Source organism: Siphateles boraxobius, unplaced genomic scaffold (assembly GCF_051911475.1).
Source record: "Siphateles boraxobius isolate OS27281-9 unplaced genomic scaffold, OSU_SipBor_1 25, whole genome shotgun sequence".
Classification (NCBI taxonomy): domain Eukaryota; kingdom Metazoa; phylum Chordata; class Actinopteri; order Cypriniformes; family Leuciscidae; genus Siphateles; species Siphateles boraxobius.
This window is the reverse complement of record NW_027508866.1, coordinates 2,651,532-2,670,074: the sequence shown is the minus strand read 5'-3', so window position 1 is coordinate 2,670,074 and position 18,543 is coordinate 2,651,532. Positions and strand designations below refer to the sequence as shown.

The following is an 18,543-nucleotide window of genomic DNA, read 5'->3' as shown; positions in this document are numbered from 1 at the left end:
TTAGAGCAAGCGCAACAAGCACGCCCTAGTAACAGCCTCCCTAGGTGGGAGGCTGATGCCTTTTAGTTCAAAGTCAAGCCTACGGCATAGCCTATATGCGGCTGTTTGCATTTAGAGCCCGCCATTTATGTTCCATGTGTTTTTCTCCAATTACACAGCCATTTTGGTTATATGGTCAAAACAAACGTATCAATGATGTTTTTCGATGACTAGATTAATTTAAAGTTCATGACTCTTTCCCACCTGTTTTGTGTGTAGTCTGCCTCTCTGCTTTCGTACGCAAAGCCTTCGTCGTAGGTCCAGTGCAAAAGCAAGAAGTGGCCTTTTCCCCTTAGGCCACTGGGCCTCTTGCGCACAGTGCTTTGTGTAATTTCAGCCTGAAAGGGCACATGCACGGGCAGGCAAGAATGATTCACTGACAGTCTGACGCACACAAAACCCCACCACAGCTATCCGAAGTTTGTCCGTTCTATGCTAACTCAGATCTTGCGGTCATTATTGCTTTGAACAAACCATCCTTGAATTTGTCGAACATCCAACTTAAATATAACCCATTAAAGACGACCCAGGTGGGACTTGAACTCACAATCTCCAGCTCCGGAGGCTGATGCCTTATCCATTAGGCCACTGGGCCTTGTCTGGAGCTCTTTTTCCTTTGATCAGTAATTTGGCTTCAAGGGGTTTCTAACGCTCAAACAACTACACTTTCGTATCTCGACGCCAGGTCGTGTTCCGTCTTTGAGATGGGCTTCACTGAATTTGTGGCGCCCTCCCGAAAGACTTAATGTAAAAGAGGCTCGTTGGTCTAGGGGTATGATTCTCGCTTTGGGTGCGAGAGGTCCCGGGTTCAAATCCCGGACGAGCCCGGGGATTTCAGACCAAGCAGCGAGAGCAACAAGGTTGGATCCTTCCTTTTGCAGCACTGAGCCAAACTCAAAACTGTCATGTTTTTGAAACCCTTACTACTGCTTTTGTTCATCTGTACTACAACATAGCCAAGATTCAGCCAGATGACAAGCGCTTATTTCCTTGCACAGAACGAACTCAGAATCGCTGCCTGCCAGGGAGTGTGGCTCCGTAACGACAAACGCTTTCTATTAAAACTAGTGCCTTCCCATTCTGTAAGAGGCCAGCATTCAGTGACTCTACAAGTGTACGCAAGTAGCCGAGTCTATTGTCAGTCAGGCTCGTTGGTCTAGGGGTGTGATTCTTGCTTCGGGTGCTAGAGATCCCGGCTTCAAATCCCGGACGAGCCCTCTCACCTTTAGTATGAGTTCAAGGGTTCTCTGATTCTGTATGCAATTGCATGTGATACCACAGGATTTTTTTTTCTTTTTTTAAGCTGGGTGATAAAACAAATTGTGCTCTTCTTGGTGTATGAAAGGCATTGTTTTCCCTTAGAAGTTGACAGAGAAGAAAGCTCATTCTGACAGAGAAGAAAGCTCATTCAGAAGCTCAAACCCGCTTGAATGAGTCAGTCAGAAACCAGACTTGCTGAAGTTCTATCTGGAGCTGAGACTCAGTGAGTTGCCCAAAAATCACCCGAAGGGCAATCTGATTATGGAGGAGTTAGCCATGTTGTCCTCCCCACCTCTCAGCCCCCGCCAAAGCATTTACTTTTCTTTATCAACAACTTCATAGTCTGGCCATTTACTGCAACCCACATAGTACTTGACGTCACGTTCTGCAGCATCAGAGGCTGATGCTTTGGCAAAATTGAACTTTTTTCGCAGGTCTGTAGATGCTGTAGTGGGATTCAAAGCATTTTAAATCGCTCTTAACTGAATTACCGTGGCTCTTTTGCAGAAACGCCAAGCACGGGTATACTTGTTGTTCTGTGGAGTTTCTTTGAACAACTTTTCATTGACTTTTTGCAGCATCGGCTTAGAGCAAGCGCAACAAGCACGCCCTAGTAACAGCCTCCCTAGGTGGGAGGCTGATGCCTTTTAGTTCAAAGTCAAGCCTACGGCATAGCCTATATGCGGCTGTTTACATTTAGAGCCCGCCATTTCTGTTCCATGTGTTTTTCTCCAATTACACAGCCATTTTGGTTATATGGACAAAACAAATGTATCAATGATGTTTTTCGATGACTAGATTAATTTAAAGTTCATGACTCTTTCCCACCTGTTTTGTGTGTAGTCTGCCTCTCTGCTTTCGTACGCAAAGCCTTCGTTGTAGGACCAGTGCAAAAGCAAGAAGTGGCCTTTCCCCTTAGGCCACTGGGCCTCTTGCGCACAGTGCTTTGTGCAATTTCAGCCTGAAAGGGCACATGCACGGGCAGGCAAGAATGATTCACTGACAGTCTGACGCACACAAAAACCCACCACAGCTATCCGAAGTTTGTCCGTTCTATGCTAACTCAGATCTTGCGGTCATTATTGCTTTGAACAAACCATCCTTGAATTTATCGAACATCCAACTTAAATATAGCCCATTAAAGACGACCCAGGTGGGACTTGAACTCACAATCTCCAGCTCTGGAGGCTGATGCCTTATCCATTAGGCCACTGGGCCTTGTCTGGAGTTCTTTTTCCTTTGATCAGTAATTTGGCTTCAAGGGGTTTCTAACGCTCAAACAGCTACACTTTCGTATCTCGACGCCAGGTCGTGTTCCGTCTTTGAGATGGGCTTCACTGAATTTGTGGCGCCCTCCTGAAAGACTTAATGTAAAAGAGGCTCGTTGGTCTAGGGGTATGATTCTCGCTTTGGGTGCGAGAGGTCCCGGGTTCAAATCCCGGACGAGCCCGGGGATTTCAGACCAAGCAGCTAGAGCAACAAGGTTGGATCTTTCCTTTTGCAGCACTGAGACAAACTCAAAACTGTCATGTTTTTGAAACCCTTACTACTGCTTGTGTTCATCTGTACTACAACACAGTCAGATGACAAGCGTTTATTTCCTGCACAGAATGTACTCTGAATCGCTGCCTGCCAGAGAGTACGGCTCCCTAACGACAAACGCTCTTATTAAAACTAGTCCCTGCTCATTCTGTTTGAGGCCAGCGTTCGGTGACTGTACAAGTGTACGCAAGTAGCCCCATCCAGTGTCAGGCAGGCTCGTTGGTCTAGTGGTATGATTCTCGCTTCGGGTGCTAGAGATCCCGGCTTCAAATCCCGGGCGAGCCCTCTCACCTTTAGTATGAGTTCAAGGGTTCTCTGACTCTGTATGCAATTGCATGTGATACCACAGGATTTTTTTTTCTTTTTTTAAGCTGGGTGATAAAACAAATTGTGCTCTTCTTGGTGTATGAAAGGCATTGTTTTCCCTTAGAAGTTGACAGAGAAGAAAGCTCATTCTGACGGAGAAGAAAGCTCATTCAGAAGCTCAAGCCCGCTTGAATGAGTCAGTCAGAAACTAGACTTGCTGAAGTTCTCTCTGGAGCTGAGACTCAGTGAGTTGCCCAAAAATCACCCGAAGGGCAATCTGATTATGGAGGAGTTAGCCATGTTGTCCTCCCCACCTCTCAGCCCCCGCCAAAGCATTTACTTTTCTTTATCAACAACTTCATAGTCTGGCCATTTACTGCAACCCACATAGTACTTGACGTCACGTCCTGCAGCATCAGAGGCTGATGCTTTGGCAAAATTGAACTTTTTTCGCAGGTCTGTAGATGCTTTAGTGGGATTCAAAGCATTTTAAATCGCTCTTAACTGAATTAACGTGGCTCTTTTGCAGAAACGCTAAGCACGCGTATACTTGTTGTTCTGTGGAGTTTCTTTGAACAACTTTTCATTGACTTTTTGCAGCATCGGCTTAGAGCAAGCGCATCAAGCACGCCCTAGTAACAGCCTCCCTAGGTGGGAGGCTGATGCCTTTTAGTTCAAAGTCAAGCCTACGGCATAGCCTATATGCGGCTGTTTACATTTACAGCCCGCCATTTCTGTTCCATGTGTTTTTCTCCAATTACACAGCCATTTTGGTTATATGGACAAAACAAACGTATCAATTATGTTTTTCGATGACTAGATTAATTTAAAGTTCATGACTCTTTCCCACCTGTTTTGTGTGTAGTCTGCCTCTCTGCTTTCGTACGCAAAGCCTTCGTCGTAGGTCCAGTGCAAAAGCAAGAAGTGGCCTTTTCCCCTTAGGCCACTGGGCCTCTTGCGCACAGTGCTTTGTGTAATTTCAGCCTGAAAGGGCACATGCACGGGCAGGCAAGAATGATTCACTGACAGCCTGACGCACACAAAACCCCACCACAGCTATCCGAAGTTTGTCCGTTCTATGCTAACTCAGATCTTGCGGTCATTATTGCTTTGAACAAACCATCCTTGAATTTGTCGAACATCCAACTTAAATATAGTCCATTAAAGACGACCCAGGTGGGACTTGAACCCACAATCTCCAGCTCCGGAGGCTGATGCCTTATCCATTAGGCCTTACTACTATAAGCTTACTACTGCTTGTGTTCATCTGTACTACAACATAGCCAAGATTCAGCCAGATGACAAGCGCTTATTTCCTTGCACAGAACGAACTCAGAATCGCTGCCTGCCAGGGAGTGTGGCTCCCTAACGACAAACGCTTTCTATTAAAACTAGTGCCTTCCCATTCTGTAAGAGGCCAGCATTCAGTGACTCTACAAATGTACGCAAGTAGCCGAATCTTTTGTCAGTCAGGCTCGTTGGTCTAGGGGTATGATTCTCGCTTCGGGTGCGAGAGATCCCGGGTTCAAATCCCGGACGAGCCCAGCAGTTTCAGAACAAGCAGCCAGTCAGATGACAAGCGTTTATTTCCTGCACAGAATGTACTCTGAATCGCTGCCTGCCAGAGAGTACGGCTCCCTAACGACAAACGCTCTTATTAAAACTAGTCCCTGCTCATTCTGTTTGAGGCCAGCGTTCGGTGACTGTACAAGTGTACCCAAGTAGCCCCATCCAGCGTCAGGCAGGCTCGTTGGTCTAGTGGTATGATTCTCGCTTCGGGTGCTAGAGATCCCGGCTTCAAATCCCGGGCGAGCTCTCTCACCTTTAGTATGAGTTCAAGGGTTCTCTGACTCTGTATGCAATTGCATGTGATATCACAGGATTTTTTTTTTCTTTTTTTAAGCTGGGTGATAAAACAAATTGTGCTCTTCTTGGTGTATGAAAGGCATTGTTTTCCCTTAGAAGTTGACAGAGAAGAAAGCTCATTCTGACGGAGAAGAAAGCTCATTCAGAAGCTCAAGCCCGCTTGAATGAGTCAGTCAGAAACTAGACTTGCTGAAGTTCTCTCTGGAGCTGAGACTCAGTGAGTTGCCCAAAAATCACCCGAAGGGCAATCTGATTATGGAGGAGTTAGCCATGTTGTCCTCCCCACCTCTCAGCCCCCGCCAAAGCATTTACTTTTCTTTATCAACAACTTCATAGTCTGGCCATTTACTGCAACCCACATAGTACTTGACGTCACGTTCTGCAGCATCAGAGGCTGATGCTTTGGCAAAATTGAACTTTTTTCGCAGGTCTGTAGATGCTTTAGTGGGATTCAAAGCATTTTAAATCGCTCTTAACTGAATTAACGTGGCTCTTTTGCAGAAACGCTAAGCACGGGTATACTTGTTGTTCTGTGGAGTTTCTTTGAACAACTTTTCATTGACTTTTTGCAGCATCGGCTTAGAGCAAGCGCAACAAGCACGCCCTAGTAACAGCCTCCCTAGGTGGGAGGCTGATGCCTTTTAGTTCAAAGTCAAGCCTACGGCATAGCCTATATGCGGCTGTTTACATTTACAGCCCGCCATTTCTGTTCCAAGTGTTTTTCTCCAATTACACAGCCATTTTGGTTATATGGACAAAACAAACGTATCAATGATGTTTTTCGATGACTAGATTAATTTAAAGTTCATGACTCTTTCCCACCTGTTTTGTGTGTAGTCTGCCTCTCTGCTTTCGTACGCAAAGCCTTCGTCGTAGGTCCAGTGCAAAAGCAAGAAGTGGCCTTTTCCCCTTAGGCCACTGGGCCTCTTGCGCACAGTGCTTTGTGTAATTTCAGCCTGAAAGGGCACATGCACGGGCAGGCAAGAATGATTCACTGACAGCCTGACGCACACAAAACCCCACCACAGCTATCCGAAGTTAGTCCGTTCTATGCTAACTCAGATCTTGCGGTCATTATTGCTTTGAACAAACCATCCTTGAATTTGTCGAACATCCAACTTAAATATAGTCCATTAAAGACGACCCAGGTGGGACTTGAACCCACAATCTCCAGCTCCGGAGGCTGATGCCTTATCCATTAGGCCTTACTACTATAAGCTTACTACTGCTTGTGTTCATCTGTACTACAACATAGCCAAGATTCAGCCAGATGACAAGCGCTTATTTCCTTGCACAGAACGAACTCAGAATCGCTGCCTGCCAGGGAGTGTGGCTCCCTAACGACAAACGCTTTCTATTAAAACTAGTGCCTTCCCATTCTGTAAGAGGCCAGCATTCAGTGACTCTACAACTGTACGCAAGTAGCCGAATCTATTGTCAGTCAGGCTCGTTGGTCTAGGGGTATGATTCTCGCTTCGGGTGCGAGAGGTCCCGGGTTCAAATCCCGGACGAGCCCAGCAGTTTCAGAACAAGCAGCCAGTCAGATGACAAGCGTTTATTTCCTGCACAGAATGTACTCTGAATCGCTGCCTGCCAGAGAGTACGGCTCCCTAACGACAAACGCTCTTATTAAAACGAGTCCCTGCTCATTCTGTTTGAGGCCAGCGTTCGGTGACTGTACAAGTGTACGCAAGTAGCCCCATCCAGCGTCAGGCAGGCTCATTGGTCTAGTGGTATGATTCTCGCTTCGGGTGCTAGAGATCCCGGCTTCAAATCCCGGGCGAGCCCTCTCACCTTTAGTATGAGTTCAAGGGTTCTCTGACTCTGTATGCAATTGCATGTGAATCCACAGGATTTTTTTTTCTTTTTTTAAGCTGGGTGATAAAACAAATTGTGCTCTTCTTGGTGTATGAAAGGCATTGTTTTCCCTTAGAAGTTGACAGAGAAGAAAGCTCATTCTGACGGAGAAGAAAGCTCATTCAGAAGCTCAAGCCCGCTTGAATGAGTCAGTCAGAAACTAGACTTGCTGAAGTTCTCTCTGGAGCTGAGACTCAGTGAGTTGCCCAAAAATCACCCGAAGGGCAATCTGATTATGGAGGAGTTAGCCATGTTGTCCTCCCCACCTCTCAGCCCTTGCCAAAGCATTTACTTTTCTTTATCAACAACTTCATAGTCTGGCCATTTACTGCAACCCACATAGTACTTGACGTCACGTTCTGCAGCATCAGAGGCTGATGCTTTGGCAAAATTGAACTTTTTTCGCAGGTCTGTAGATGCTGTAGTGGGATTCAAAGCATTTTAAATCGCTCTTAACTGAATTACCGTGGCTCTTTTGCAGAAACGCTAAGCACGGGTATACTTGTTGTTCTGTGGAGTTTCTTTGAATAACTTTTCATTGACTTTTTGCAGCATCGGCTTAGAGCAAGCGCAACAAGCACGCCCTAGTAACAGCCTCCCTAGGTGGGAGGCTGATGCCTTTTAGTTCAAAGTCAAGCCTACGGCATAGCCTATATGCGGCTGTTTACATTTAGAGCCCGCCATTTCTGTTCCATGTGTTTTTCTCCAATTACACAGCCATTTTGGTTATATGGACAAAACAAACGTATCAATGATGTTTTTCGATGACTAGATTAATTTAAAGTTCATGACTCTTTCCCACCTGTTTTGTGTGTAGTCTGCCTCTCTGCTTTCGTACGCAAAGCCTTCGTCGTAGGTCCAGTGCAAAAGCAAGAAGTGGCCTTTTCCCCTTAGGCCACTGGGCCTCTTGCGCACAGTGCTTTGTGTAATTTCAGCCTGAAAGGGCACATGCACGGGCAGGCAAGAATGATTCACTGACAGTCTGACGCACACAAAACCCGAACACAGCTATCCGAAGTTTGTCCGTTCTATGCTAACTCAGATCTTGCGGTCATTATTGCTTTGAACAAACCATCCTTGAATTTGTCGAACATCCAACTTAAATATAGCCCATTAAAGACGACCCAGGTGGGACTTGAACTCACAATCTCCAGCTCCGGAGGCTGATGCCTTATCCATTAGGCCACTGGGCCTTGTCTGGAGTTCTTTTTCCTTTGATCAGTAATTTGGCTTCAAGGGGTTTCTAACGCTCAAACAGCTACACTTTCGTATCTCGACGCCAGGTCGTGTTCCGTCTTTGAGATGGGCTTCACTGAATTTGTGGCGCCCTCCCGAAAGACTTAATGTAAAAGAGGCTCGTTGGTCTAGGGGTATGATTCTCGCTTTGGGTGCGAGAGGTCCCGGGTTCAAATCCCGGACGAGCCCGGGGATTTCAGACCAAGCAGCTAGAGCAACAAGGTTGGATCCTTCCTTTTGCAGCACTGAGCCAAACTCAAAACTGTCATGTTTTTGAAACCCTTACTACTGCTTGTGTTCATCTGTACTACAACATAGCCAAGATTCAGCCAGATGACAAGCGCTTATTTCCTTGCACAGAATATACTCTGAATCGCTGCCTGCCAGAGAGTACGGCTCCCTAACGACAAACGCTCTTATTAAAACTAGTCCCCTCTCATTCTGTTTGAGGCCAGCGTTCGGTGATTGTACAAGTGTACGCAAGTAGCCCCATCCAGCGTCAGGCAGGCTCGTTGGTCTAGTGGTATGATTCTCGCTTCGGGTGCTAGAGATCCCGGCTTCAAATCACGGACGAGCCCTCTCACCTTTAGTATGAGTTCAAGGGTTCTCTGACTCTGTATGCAATTGCATGTGATACCACAGGATTTTTTTTTCTTTTTTTAAGCTGGGTGATAAAACAAATTGTGCTCTTCTTGGTGTATGAAAGGCATTGTTTTCCCTTAGAAGTTGACAGAGAAGAAAGCTCATTCTGACGGAGAAGAAAGCTCATTCAGAAGCTCAAGCCCGCTTGAATGAGTCAGTCAGAAACTAGACTTGCTGAAGTTCTCTCTGGAGCTGAGACTCAGTGAGTTGCCCAAAAATCACCCGAAGGGCAATCTGATTATGGAGGAGTTAGCCATGTTGTCCTCCCCACCTCTCAGCCCTTGCCAAAGCATTTACTTTTCTTTATCAACAACTTCATAGTCTGGCCATTTACTGCAACCCACATAGTACTTGACGTCACGTTCTGCAGCATCAGAGGCTGATGCTTTGGCAAAATTGAACTTTTTTCGCAGGTCTGTAGATGCTGTAGTGGGATTCAAAGCATTTTAAATCGCTCTTAACTGAATTACCGTGGCTCTTTTGCAGAAACGCTAAGCACGGGTATACTTGTTGTTCTGTGGAGTTTCTTTGAACAACTTTTCATTGACTTTTTGCAGCATCGGCTTAGAGCAAGCGCAACAAGCACGCCCTAGTAACAGCCTCCCTAGGGGGGAGGCTGATGCCTTTTAGTTCAAAGTCAAGCCTACGGCATAGCCTATATGCGGCTGTTTACATTTAGAGCCCGCCATTTCTGTTCCATGTGTTTTTCTCCAATTACACAGCCATTTTGGTTATATGGACAAAACAAACGTATCAATGATGTTTTTCGATGACTAGATTAATTTAAAGTTCATGACTCTTTCCCACCTGTTTTGTGTGTAGTCTGCCTCTCTGCTTTCGTACGCAAAGCCTTCGTCGTAGGTCCAGTGCAAAAGCAAGAAGTGGCCTTTTCCCCTTAGGCCACTGGGCCTCTTGCGCACAGTGCTTTGTGTAATTTCAGCCTGAAAGGGCACATGCACGGGCAGGCAAGAATGATTCACTGACAGTCTGACGCACACAAAACCCCACCACAGCTATCCGAAGTTTGTCCGTTCTATGCTAACTCAGATCTTGCGGTCATTATTGCTTTGAACAAACCATCCTTGAATTTGTCGAACATCCAACTTAAATATAGCCCATTAAAGACGACCCAGGTGGGACTTGAACCCACAATCTCCAGCTCCGGAGGCTGATGCCTTATCCATTAGGCCTTACTACTATAAGCTTACTACTGCTTGTGTTCATCTGTACTACAACATAGCCAAGATTCAGCCAGATGACAAGCGCTTATTTCCTTGCACAGAACGAACTCAGAATCGCTGCCTGCCAGGGAGTGTGGCTCCCTAACGACAAACGCTTTCTATTAAAACTAGTGCCTTCCCATTCTGTAAGAGGCCAGCATTCAGTGACTCTACAACTGTACGCAAGTAGCCGAATCTATTGTCAGTCAGGCTCGTTGGTCTAGGGGTATGATTCTCGCTTCGGGTGCGAGAGGTCCCGGGTTCAAATCCCGGACGAGCCCAGCAGTTTCAGAACAAGCAGCCAGTCAGATGACAAGCGTTTATTTCCTGCACAGAATGTACTCTGAATCGCTGCCTGCCAGAGAGTACGGCTCCCTAACGACAAACGCTCTTATTAAAACGAGTCCCTGCTCATTCTGTTTGAGGCCAGCGTTCGGTGACTGTACAAGTGTACGCAAGTAGCCCCATCCAGCGTCAGGCAGGCTCATTGGTCTAGTGGTATGATTCTCGCTTCGGGTGCTAGAGATCCCGGCTTCAAATCCCGGGCGAGCCCTCTCACCTTTAGTATGAGTTCAAGGGTTCTCTGACTCTGTATGCAATTGCATGTGAATCCACAGGATTTTTTTTTCTTTTTTTAAGCTGGGTGATAAAACAAATTGTGCTCTTCTTGGTGTATGAAAGGCATTGTTTTCCCTTAGAAGTTGACAGAGAAGAAAGCTCATTCTGACGGAGAAGAAAGCTCATTCAGAAGCTCAGGCCCGCTTGAATGAGTCAGTCAGAAACTAGACTTGCTGAAGTTCTCTCTGGAGCTGAGACTCAGTGAGTTGCCCAAAAATCACCCGAAGGGCAATCTGATTATGGAGGAGTTAGCCATGTTGTCCTCCCCACCTCTCAGCCCTTGCCAAAGCATTTACTTTTCTTTATCAACAACTTCATAGTCTGGCCATTTACTGCAACCCACATAGTACTTGACGTCACGTTCTGCAGCATCAGAGGCTGATGCTTTGGCAAAATTGAACTTTTTTCGCAGGTCTGTAGATGCTGTAGTGGGATTCAAAGCATTTTAAATCGCTCTTAACTGAATTACCGTGGCTCTTTTGCAGAAACGCTAAGCACGGGTATACTTGTTGTTCTGTGGAGTTTCTTTGAATAACTTTTCATTGACTTTTTGCAGCATCGGCTTAGAGCAAGCGCAACAAGCACGCCCTAGTAACAGCCTCCCTAGGTGGGAGGCTGATGCCTTTTAGTTCAAAGTCAAGCCTACGGCATAGCCTATATGCGGCTGTTTACATTTAGAGCCCGCCATTTCTGTTCCATGTGTTTTTCTCCAATTACACAGCCATTTTGGTTATATGGACAAAACAAACGTATCAATGATGTTTTTCGATGACTAGATTAATTTAAAGTTCATGACTCTTTCCCACCTGTTTTGTGTGTAGTCTGCCTCTCTGCTTTCGTACGCAAAGCCTTCGTCGTAGGTCCAGTGCAAAAGCAAGAAGTGGCCTTTTCCCCTTAGGCCACTGGGCCTCTTGCGCACAGTGCTTTGTGTAATTTCAGCCTGAAAGGGCACATGCACGGGCAGGCAAGAATGATTCACTGACAGTCTGACGCACACAAAACCCCACCACAGCTATCCGAAGTTTGTCCGTTCTATGCTAACTCAGATCTTGCGGTCATTATTGCTTTGAACAAACCATCCTTGAATTTGTCGAACATCCAACTTAAATATAGCCCATTAAAGACGACCCAGGTGGGACTTGAACTCACAATCTCCAGCTCCGGAGGCTGATGCCTTATCCATTAGGCCACTGGGCCTTGTCTGGAGTTCTTTTTCCTTTGATCAGTAATTTGGCTTCAAGGGGTTTCTAACGCTCAAACAGCTACACTTTCGTATCTCGACGCCAGGTCGTGTTCCGTCTTTGAGATGGGCTTCACTGAATTTGTGGCGCCCTCCCGAAAAACTTAATGTAAAAGAGGCTCGTTGGTCTAGGGGTATGATTCTCGCTTTGGGTGCGAGAGGTCCCGGGTTCAAATCCCGGACGAGCCCGGGGATTTCAGACCAAGCAGCTAGAGCAACAAGGTTGGATCCTTCCTTTTGCAGCACTGAGCCAAACTCAAAACTGTCATGTTTTTGAAACCCTTACTACTGCTTGTGTTCATCTGTACTACAACATAGCCAAGATTCAGCCAGATGACAAGCGCTTATTTCCTTGCACAGAATATACTCTGAATCGCTGCCTGCCAGAGAGTACGGCTCCCTAACGACAAACGCTCTTATTAAAACTAGTCCCCTCTCATTCTGTTTGAGGCCAGCGTTCGGTGATTGTACAAGTGTACGCAAGTAGCCCCATCCAGCGTCAGGCAGGCTCGTTGGTCTAGTGGTATGATTCTCGCTTCGGGTGCTAGAGATCCCGGCTTCAAATCCCGGACGAGCCCTCTCACCTTTAGTATGAGTTCAAGGGTTCTCTGACTCTGTATGCAATTGCATGTGATACCACAGGATTTTTTTTTCTTTTTTTAAGCTGGGTGATAAAACAAATTGTGCTCTTCTTGGTGTATGAAAGGCATTGTTTTCCCTTAGAAGTTGACAGAGAAGAAAGCTCATTCTGACGGAGAAGAAAGCTCATTCAGAAGCTCAAGCCCGCTTGAATGAGTCAGTCAGAAACTAGACTTGCTGAAGTTCTCTCTGGAGCTGAGACTCAGTGAGTTGCCCAAAAATCACCCGAAGGGCAATCTGATTATGGAGGAGTTAGCCATGTTGTCCTCCCCACCTCTCAGCCCTTGCCAAAGCATTTACTTTTCTTTATCAACAACTTCATAGTCTGGCCATTTACTGCAACCCACATAGTACTTGACGTCACGTTCTGCAGCATCAGAGGCTGATGCTTTGGCAAAATTGAACTTTTTTCGCAGGTCTGTAGATGCTGTAGTGGGATTCAAAGCATTTTAAATCGCTCTTAACTGAATTACCGTGGCTCTTTTGCAGAAACGCTAAGCACGGGTATACTTGTTGTTCTGTGGAGTTTCTTTGAACAACTTTTCATTGACTTTTTGCAGCATCGGCTTAGAGCAAGCGCAACAAGCACGCCCTAGTAACAGCCTCCCTAGGTGGGAGGCTGATGCCTTTTAGTTCAAAGTCAAGCCTACGGCATAGCCTATATGCGGCTGTTTACATTTAGAGCCCGCCATTTCTGTTCCATGTGTTTTTCTCCAATTACACAGCCATTTTGGTTATATGGACAAAACAAACGTATCAATGATGTTTTTCGATGACTAGATTAATTTAAAGTTCATGACTCTTTCCCACCTGTTTTGTGTGTAGTCTGCCTCTCTGCTTTCGTACGCAAAGCCTTCGTCGTAGGTCCAGTGCAAAAGCAAGAAGTGGCCTTTTCCCCTTAGGCCACTGGGCCTCTTGCGCACAGTGCTTTGTGTAATTTCAGCCTGAAAGGGCACATGCACGGGCAGGCAAGAATGATTCACTGACAGTCTGACGCACACAAAACCCCACCACAGCTATCCGAAGTTTGTCCGTTCTATGCTAACTCAGATCTTGCGGTCATTATTGCTTTGAACAAACCATCCTTGAATTTGTCGAACATCCAACTTAAATATAGCCCATTAAAGACGACCCAGGTGGGACTTGAACCCACAATCTCCAGCTCCGGAGGCTGATGCCTTATCCATTAGGCCTTACTACTATAAGCTTACTACTGCTTGTGTTCATCTGTACTACAACATAGCCAAGATTCAGCCAGATGACAAGCGCTTATTTCCTTGCACAGAACGAACTCAGAATCGCTGCCTGCCAGGGAGTGTGGCTCCCTAACGACAAACGCTTTCTATTAAAACTAGTGCCTTCCCATTCTGTAAGAGGCCAGCATTCAGTGACTCTACAACTGTACGCAAGTAGCCGAATCTATTGTCAGTCAGGCTCGTTGGTCTAGGGGTATGATTCTCGCTTCGGGTGCGAGAGGTCCCGGGTTCAAATCCCGGACGAGCCCAGCAGTTTCAGAACAAGCAGCCAGTCAGATGACAGGCGTTTATTTCCTGCACAGAATGTACTCTGAATCGCTGCCTGCCAGAGAGTACGGCTCCCTAACGACAAACGGTCTTATTAAAACTAGTCCCTGCTCATTCTGTTTGAGGCCAGCGTTCGGTGACTGTACAAGTGTACGCAAGTAGCCCCATCCAGCGTCAGGCAGGCTCGTTGGTCTAGTGGTATGATTCTCGCTTCGGGTGCTAGAGATCCCGGCTTCAAATCCCGGACGAGCCCTCTCACCTTTAGTATGAGTTCAAGGGTTCTCTGACTCTGTATGCAATTGCATGTGATACCACAGGATTTTTTTTTCTTTTTTTAAGCTGGGTGATAAAACAAATTGTGCTCTTCTTGGTGTATGAAAGGCATTGTTTTCCCTTAGAAGTTGACAGAGAAGAAAGCTCATTCTGACGGAGAAGAAAGCTCATTCAGAAGCTCAAGCCCGCTTGAATGAGTCAGTCAGAAACTAGACTTGCTGAAGTTCTCTCTGGAGCTGAGACTCAGTGAGTTGCCCAAAAATCACCCGAAGGGCAATCTGATTATGGAGGAGTTAGCCATGTTGTCCTCCCCACCTCTCAGCCCTTGCCAAAGCATTTACTTTTCTTTATCAACAACTTCATAGTCTGGCCATTTACTGCAACCCACATAGTACTTGACGTCACGTTCTGCAGCATCAGAGGCTGATGCTTTGGCAAAATTGAACTTTTTTCGCAGGTCTGTAGATGCTGTAGTGGGATTCAAAGCATTTTAAATCGCTCTTAACTGAATTACCGTGGCTCTTTTGCAGAAACGCTAAACACGGGTATACTTGTTGTTCTGTGGAGTTTCTTTGAATAACTTTTCATTGACTTTTTGCAGCATCGGCTTAGAGCAAGCGCAACAAGCACGCCCTAGTAACAGCCTCCCTAGGTGGGAGGCTGATGCCTTTTAGTTCAAAGTCAAGCCTACGGCATAGCCTATATGCGGCTGTTTACATTTAGAGCCCGCCATTTCTGTTCCATGTGTTTTTCTCCAATTACACAGCCATTTTGGTTATATGGACAAAACAAACGTATCAATGATGTTTTTCGATGACTAGATTAATTTAAAGTTCATGACTCTTTCCCACCTGTTTTGTGTGTAGTCTGCCTCTCTGCTTTCGTACGCAAAGCCTTCGTCGTAGGTCCAGTGCAAAAGCAAGAAGTGGCCTTTTCCCCTTAGGCCACTGGGCCTCTTGCGCACAGTGCTTTGTGTAATTTCAGCCTGAAAGGGCACATGCACGGGCAGGCAAGAATGATTCACTGACAGTCTGACGCACACAAAACCCCACCACAGCTATCCGAAGTTTGTCCGTTCTATGCTAACTCAGATCTTGCGGTCATTATTGCTTTGAACAAACCATCCTTGAATTTGTCGAACATCCAACTTAAATATAGCCCATTAAAGACGACCCAGGTGGGACTTGAACTCACAATCTCCAGCTCCGGAGGCTGATGCCTTATCCATTAGGCCACTGGGCCTTGTCTGGAGTTCTTTTTCCTTTGATCAGTAATTTGGCTTCAAGGGGTTTCTAACGCTCAAACAGCTACACTTTCGTATCTCGACGCCAGGTCGTGTTCCGTCTTTGAGATGGGCTTCACTGAATTTGTGGCGCCCTCCCGAAAGACTTAATGTAAAAGAGGCTCGTTGGTCTAGGGGTATGATTCTCGCTTTGGGTGCGAGAGGTCCCGGGTTCAAATCCCGGACGAGCCCGGGGATTTCAGACCAAGCAGCTAGAGCAACAAGGTTGGATCCTTCCTTTTGCAGCACTGAGCCAAACTCAAAACTGTCATGTTTTTGAAACCCTTACTACTGCTTGTGTTCATCTGTACTACAACATAGCCAAGATTCAGCCAGATGACAAGCGCTTATTTCCTTGCACAGAATATACTCTGAATCGCTGCCTGCCAGAGAGTACGGCTCCCTAACGACAAACGCTCTTATTAAAACTAGTCCCCTCTCATTCTGTTTGAGGCCAGCGTTCGGTGATTGTACAAGTGTACGCAAGTAGCCCCATCCAGCGTCAGGCAGGCTCGTTGGTCTAGTGGTATGATTCTCGCTTCGGGTGCTAGAGATCCCGGCTTCAAATCACGGACGAGCCCTCTCACCTTTAGTATGAGTTCAAGGGTTCTCTGACTCTGTATGCAATTGCATGTGATACCACAGGATTTTTTTTTCTTTTTTTAAGCTGGGTGATAAAACAAATTGTGCTCTTCTTGGTGTATGAAAGGCATTGTTTTCCCTTAGAAGTTGACAGAGAAGAAAGCTCATTCTGACGGAGAAGAAAGCTCATTCAGAAGCTCAAGCCCGCTTGAATGAGTCAGTCAGAAACTAGACTTGCTGAAGTTCTCTCTGGAGCTGAGACTCAGTGAGTTGCCCAAAAATCACCCGAAGGGCAATCTGATTATGGAGGAGTTAGCCATGTTGTCCTCCCCACCTCTCAGCCCTTGCCAAAGCATTTACTTTTCTTTATCAACAACTTCATAGTCTGGCCATTTACTGCAACCCACATAGTACTTGACGTCACGTTCTGCAGCATCAGAGGCTGATGCTTTGGCAAAATTGAACTTTTTTCGCAGGTCTGTAGATGCTGTAGTGGGATTCAAAGCATTTTAAATCGCTCTTAACTGAATTACCGTGGCTCTTTTGCAGAAACGCTAAGCACGGGTATACTTGTTGTTCTGTGGAGTTTCTTTGAACAACTTTTCATTGACTTTTTGCAGCATCGGCTTAGAGCAAGCGCAACAAGCACGCCCTAGTAACAGCCTCCCTAGGGGGGAGGCTGATGCCTTTTAGTTCAAAGTCAAGCCTACGGCATAGCCTATATGCGGCTGTTTACATTTAGAGCCCGCCATTTCTGTTCCATGTGTTTTTCTCCAATTACACAGCCATTTTGGTTATATGGACAAAACAAACGTATCAATGATGTTTTTCGATGACTAGATTAATTTAAAGTTCATGACTCTTTCCCACCTGTTTTGTGTGTAGTCTGCCTCTCTGCTTTCGTACGCAAAGCCTTCGTCGTAGGTCCAGTGCAAAAGCAAGAAGTGGCCTTTTCCCCTTAGGCCACTGGGCCTCTTGCGCACAGTGCTTTGTGTAATTTCAGCCTGAAAGGGCACATGCACGGGCAGGCAAGAATGATTCACTGACAGTCTGACGCACACAAAACCCCACCACAGCTATCCGAAGTTTGTCCGTTCTATGCTAACTCAGATCTTGCGGTCATTATTGCTTTGAACAAACCATCCTTGAATTTGTCGAACATCCAACTTAAATATAGCCCATTAAAGACGACCCAGGTGGGACTTGAACCCACAATCTCCAGCTCCGGAGGCTGATGCCTTATCCATTAGGCCTTACTACTATAAGCTTACTACTGCTTGTGTTCATCTGTACTACAACATAGCCAAGATTCAGCCAGATGACAAGCGCTTATTTCCTTGCACAGAACGAACTCAGAATCGCTGCCTGCCAGGGAGTGTGGCTCCCTAACGACAAACGCTTTCTATTAAAACTAGTGCCTTCCCATTCTGTAAGAGGCCAGCATTCAGTGACTCTACAACTGTACGCAAGTAGCCGAATCTATTGTCAGTCAGGCTCGTTGGTCTAGGGGTATGATTCTCGCTTCGGGTGCGAGAGGTCCCGGGTTCAAATCCCGGACGAGCCCAGCAGTTTCAGAACAAGCAGCCAGTCAGATGACAAGCGTTTATTTCCTGCACAGAATGTACTCTGAATCGCTGCCTGCCAGAGAGTACGGCTCCCTAACGACAAACGCTCTTATTAAAACGAGTCCCTGCTCATTCTGTTTGAGGCCAGCGTTCGGTGACTGTACAAGTGTACGCAAGTAGCCCCATCCAGCGTCAGGCAGGCTCATTGGTCTAGTGGTATGATTCTCGCTTCGGGTGCTAGAGATCCCGGCTTCAAATCCCGGGCGAGCCCTCTCACCTTTAGTATGAGTTCAAGGGTTCTCTGACTCTGTATGCAATTGCATGTGAATCCACAGGATTTTTTTTTCTTTTTTTAAGCTGGGTGATAAAACAAATTGTGCTCTTCTTGGTGTATGAAAGGCATTGTTTTCCCTTAGAAGTTGACAGAGAAGAAAGCTCATTCTGACGGAGAAGAAAGCTCATTCAGAAGCTCAGGCCCGCTTGAATGAGTCAGTCAGAAACTAGACTTGCTGAAGTTCTCTCTGGAGCTGAGACTCAGTGAGTTGCCCAAAAATCACCCGAAGGGCAATCTGATTATGGAGGAGTTAGCCATGTTGTCCTCCCCACCTCTCAGCCCTTGCCAAAGCATTTACTTTTCTTTATCAACAACTTCATAGTCTGGCCATTTACTGCAACCCACATAGTACTTGACGTCACGTTCTGCAGCATCAGAGGCTGATGCTTTGGCAAAATTGAACTTTTTTCGCAGGTCTGTAGATGCTGTAGTGGGATTCAAAGCATTTTAAATCGCTCTTAACTGAATTACCGTGGCTCTTTTGCAGAAACGCTAAGCACGGGTATACTTGTTGTTCTG

At 46.2% G+C, this 18,543-nt stretch overlaps 15 non-coding genes across 15 annotated transcripts; 10 read left to right on the top strand and 5 right to left on the bottom strand.

The window, feature by feature from the left end:
- Positions 1 to 561: 561 nt before the first annotated feature.
- Positions 562 to 634, bottom strand: trnar-ccg (transfer RNA arginine (anticodon CCG)). Its single transcript has one exon. It is a non-coding gene; the product is annotated as a tRNA-Arg (tRNA).
- Positions 635 to 794: 160 nt separating this feature from the next.
- On the top strand, positions 795 to 866 carry trnap-ugg (transfer RNA proline (anticodon UGG)). Its single transcript has one exon. It is a non-coding gene; the product is annotated as a tRNA-Pro (tRNA).
- Positions 867 to 2,444: 1,578 nt separating this feature from the next.
- Positions 2,445 to 2,517, bottom strand: trnaw-cca (transfer RNA tryptophan (anticodon CCA)). Its single transcript has one exon. It is a non-coding gene; the product is annotated as a tRNA-Trp (tRNA).
- Positions 2,518 to 2,677: 160 nt separating this feature from the next.
- On the top strand, positions 2,678 to 2,749 carry trnap-ugg (transfer RNA proline (anticodon UGG)). The gene has a single exon. It is a non-coding gene; the product is annotated as a tRNA-Pro (tRNA).
- A 1,870-nt stretch (positions 2,750 to 4,619) lies between these two features.
- On the top strand, positions 4,620 to 4,691 carry trnap-cgg (transfer RNA proline (anticodon CGG)). The gene has a single exon. It is a non-coding gene; the product is annotated as a tRNA-Pro (tRNA).
- A 1,766-nt stretch (positions 4,692 to 6,457) lies between these two features.
- Positions 6,458 to 6,529, top strand: trnap-cgg (transfer RNA proline (anticodon CGG)). The gene has a single exon. It is a non-coding gene; the product is annotated as a tRNA-Pro (tRNA).
- A 1,461-nt stretch (positions 6,530 to 7,990) lies between these two features.
- trnar-ccg (transfer RNA arginine (anticodon CCG)) lies at positions 7,991 to 8,063 on the bottom strand. Its single transcript has one exon. It is a non-coding gene; the product is annotated as a tRNA-Arg (tRNA).
- A 160-nt stretch (positions 8,064 to 8,223) lies between these two features.
- trnap-ugg (transfer RNA proline (anticodon UGG)) lies at positions 8,224 to 8,295 on the top strand. Its single transcript has one exon. It is a non-coding gene; the product is annotated as a tRNA-Pro (tRNA).
- A 1,882-nt stretch (positions 8,296 to 10,177) lies between these two features.
- Positions 10,178 to 10,249, top strand: trnap-cgg (transfer RNA proline (anticodon CGG)). Its single transcript has one exon. It is a non-coding gene; the product is annotated as a tRNA-Pro (tRNA).
- Positions 10,250 to 11,710: 1,461 nt separating this feature from the next.
- Positions 11,711 to 11,783, bottom strand: trnar-ccg (transfer RNA arginine (anticodon CCG)). Its single transcript has one exon. It is a non-coding gene; the product is annotated as a tRNA-Arg (tRNA).
- Positions 11,784 to 11,943: 160 nt separating this feature from the next.
- Positions 11,944 to 12,015, top strand: trnap-ugg (transfer RNA proline (anticodon UGG)). Its single transcript has one exon. It is a non-coding gene; the product is annotated as a tRNA-Pro (tRNA).
- A 1,882-nt stretch (positions 12,016 to 13,897) lies between these two features.
- trnap-cgg (transfer RNA proline (anticodon CGG)) lies at positions 13,898 to 13,969 on the top strand. Its single transcript has one exon. It is a non-coding gene; the product is annotated as a tRNA-Pro (tRNA).
- A 1,461-nt stretch (positions 13,970 to 15,430) lies between these two features.
- On the bottom strand, positions 15,431 to 15,503 carry trnar-ccg (transfer RNA arginine (anticodon CCG)). The gene has a single exon. It is a non-coding gene; the product is annotated as a tRNA-Arg (tRNA).
- Positions 15,504 to 15,663: 160 nt separating this feature from the next.
- trnap-ugg (transfer RNA proline (anticodon UGG)) lies at positions 15,664 to 15,735 on the top strand. Its single transcript has one exon. It is a non-coding gene; the product is annotated as a tRNA-Pro (tRNA).
- A 1,882-nt stretch (positions 15,736 to 17,617) lies between these two features.
- On the top strand, positions 17,618 to 17,689 carry trnap-cgg (transfer RNA proline (anticodon CGG)). Its single transcript has one exon. It is a non-coding gene; the product is annotated as a tRNA-Pro (tRNA).
- The last annotated feature ends 854 nt before the right edge of the window (positions 17,690 to 18,543 follow it).